Consider the following 2,998-nt stretch of genomic DNA (forward strand, 5'->3'; position numbering starts at 1 on the left):
TATGTATTAAATAATATATAATATAATAATACATATACATTTATTAAATCTAATTTTTCTTTTCATGTTTTGAATTTACATTTTTCTCAATAATATTTATATTTCCTACAGATTTTTACAATTACTTCAATTAAAATTCTACATTTACAAGATATATTATTATAATATTTACTTGTTGACATAAAATTTTAACAACATTTTACTTGGATTTATTAAGATAGTTTAATAGTATTTTATAACTTTCAAACTATTAATTTTTGTATTGTAAATTTAATTTCTTAGATCGATTAATAATAATATGAAGATATTTAATGATGATTAAATGATTAATTTTATATTAATGATATTATATAATGTCGTTATAAAGAACGTTTTATAAAAAACACTGGTTATGATCCACATTAATTTTAATTATACAGAATGAAATAACAAGGATTTTCAGAATTTTCTTTGTTGAAAAGATATTAATTTGTATCGTGCCAATAATATACAAGCATCTACAGCATATTCTTGAACATTGGGGTTGAACGAACGAGTCTGGGGTGAAATGAATCGGGGAGGGAGGGTGGAAAAAGAGGGTGGAGGAAAGGGGAATCCGTGAGGGTGGTAAAGTACTCGTCAGTCGTATGACGCGTTTCCCGCCGACAACATCGCTTATATTGTCAATAAATTAAACCGCGACCGAATTTCCAGTTTCCACGTGTTCCTCGCATGTGTCCTTATATGATCTGATTGCTATTGGCTATTGCAGTTCCGCGGCAACCTGTATTATCGATCGAACGTGTTTTGTGCACGTTGCCGCAGTTACTCGTGGCACCGTCACTACATCGCACGTACTGCACAATCGTCTTCGTATTAACGTAACATCGTGTGCCGATTGGGATTCAATTTACGATTTCTTTTGCGCATTGCAGTCATAATCATAATTCACTAATTATAACAATATTATTGTATTAACATTGTTCCTCTCTATACGCTTTGTGTTAAAATTACCGTCCAACCGCCATATTCTATTTCAAATTGTATATTTCGCGCATTAGTGAAAAAGTTAATTATTTATTTGAGCTAACTGTTGACACAAGAAATTAAATCTATGCATCGTGAATTGTTTAGTGCAATTTTTATAGATTTATATTCAAAAAAAATTGTGACATAAGAATACTTTGAACTTGCTTTCTATTTTTGACGATCTTTGATCGATTTTGAAACTGTTTTATCGATGTTTTGTATTCTTGATTAACTACTCATGTGGCGCCAAAACAGAAAATAAAAATATGCTTTTGCTATCATGCCGTAAAAAGTAAATTAAATTCAAAACTCATTTTTCCAAAATAGTTAAATGTAGTGTATATAATAATATAATTACTATGATATTTGTGATAAGATCTTTTTAAAATATAAAATCTATTTGTGCTTCTATAATGGTGTATTTCTATAAGTGATTTTGTTAAAATGTGAATATTGTGAATTTATGTTTTTAGATTATGGTGTTATGGCTAATATTGTTCGTATTTAATATCTTCGTTACTTTGTTGAATACTCATCTATGGATTACTTCAGTATCATTATATTCAAATTATAGAAGGTAAATATTATTGTTTTTCTTTTTAGAAAAAATTATAGTATAAAAATTTTAATATAAATTTTTTAATTATTAAAAATAGGAATTTATATATATAAAATATATAAAAAGCAATTTATTTCTTATAATATATATGAATAAATATATAAATAATTATATTAACAATTTTTAATTATTATAAATAATTCATTATGTAAATAACTACTATTCAAATTTACTATTCGAATCGAATATTAAAATACTTATTTCATTTTTTATAATATAAAGTCTATTATTAGAATTTGTGTATATTATGAATTATTAAGTGTGAACCATTCTCCAAACGAAACAGTGAAAGTACAACTATACTACATAACCAAGATAGTCGTAAAAGTCATGTAAAAGGTTAACAATCAAAATATATACATTCATATCCTAAAACAAAATATATATTAGCATGTCATAAATAACCTGTTTTTTCTCCATAAGAACATTTTAAAACTTTCCGCGATAAAGATATCAAAATATTGCTAACTGTCCGAACCCATAATAATGAATTAGTTAATTCGTGTTATTATGACACAAACTCGTATTATTAGTGCTAAATAAATGCATAGATTCAGTACAAGGTAAATGAACGAAGGTAGACGTACTATGCAGCATAAAAGGATTCGAGGTAATCTAATGCCAAGTAGGGCTGGACGTAAGAAGATACCGAGATATATATAAGAAGCATCATCCATGACAATATGTCATCGAACATCTTCAAGGTCAACGACCTTAAAAGCGTCTCGTGCAAACGGGTCGACGTGGACGAGACGTAATTGCGCTTAGAAGATGACGCAGAAGGATAGGTAAATAGAATGGAAAAGAGACGGAACAAGTATGCGTCAGGAATAGGGAGTGACTTTGTGGGGTTGGTACGATGACAGTGCAATAGGGGAATAGTGACGTCGTGCCAAAACGGAGAGTAACAAATCAACGTGGATGCAAAGAAGTTGGGGAAGGGATGAGATTAAGGGAAAGGGATTGGGGAAAGGGAAAATGACTAGAGGGGTTGTATGAACGGACATGTGGAAGTTTCGGTTGCATTGCGATTATAGGTTTACCTATCACATTAAATCTTAGATAAAAAACTTGTGAAACTGATGTAATTTTATTAAGTAATTATTGATCTATCTATCTGTAACAAAAACTTGGTTTTTATTAACTAATTATTTTTATTTATTTTTATTTATTTATTATATATTAAATTTGAATAATATATAATTAATTGTAAGATATATTTTTAACATGATTTATTTCTTTATATATAATATATAAAATTGACTCATAATTAAATGAAATAGATTTATATTTAAAAACGAATTTTCCATAATATAATTAAAAATATATAATATATATATAATAATATTATATATAATATATAATAATATT

General features: G+C 27.3%; 1 protein-coding gene across 1 annotated transcript in view; it reads left to right on the forward strand.

Annotated features, from left to right (window-relative positions):
* The first annotated feature begins 572 nt into the window (after positions 1-572).
* The window catches only part of LOC102676607, a 26,214-nt gene continuing 23,788 nt past the window's right edge, over positions 573-2,998 (forward strand). Inside the window, exon 1 of the mRNA XM_006618255.2 lies at positions 573-1,585. The gene's annotated coding sequence lies outside the window, so the exon portion shown is untranslated. The remainder of the gene's footprint in view (positions 1,586-2,998) is intronic.

This window comes from Apis dorsata, unplaced genomic scaffold (genome assembly GCF_000469605.1).
Source record: "Apis dorsata unplaced genomic scaffold, Apis dorsata 1.3 scaffold_346, whole genome shotgun sequence".
In the NCBI taxonomy this organism is placed as follows: domain Eukaryota; kingdom Metazoa; phylum Arthropoda; class Insecta; order Hymenoptera; family Apidae; genus Apis; species Apis dorsata.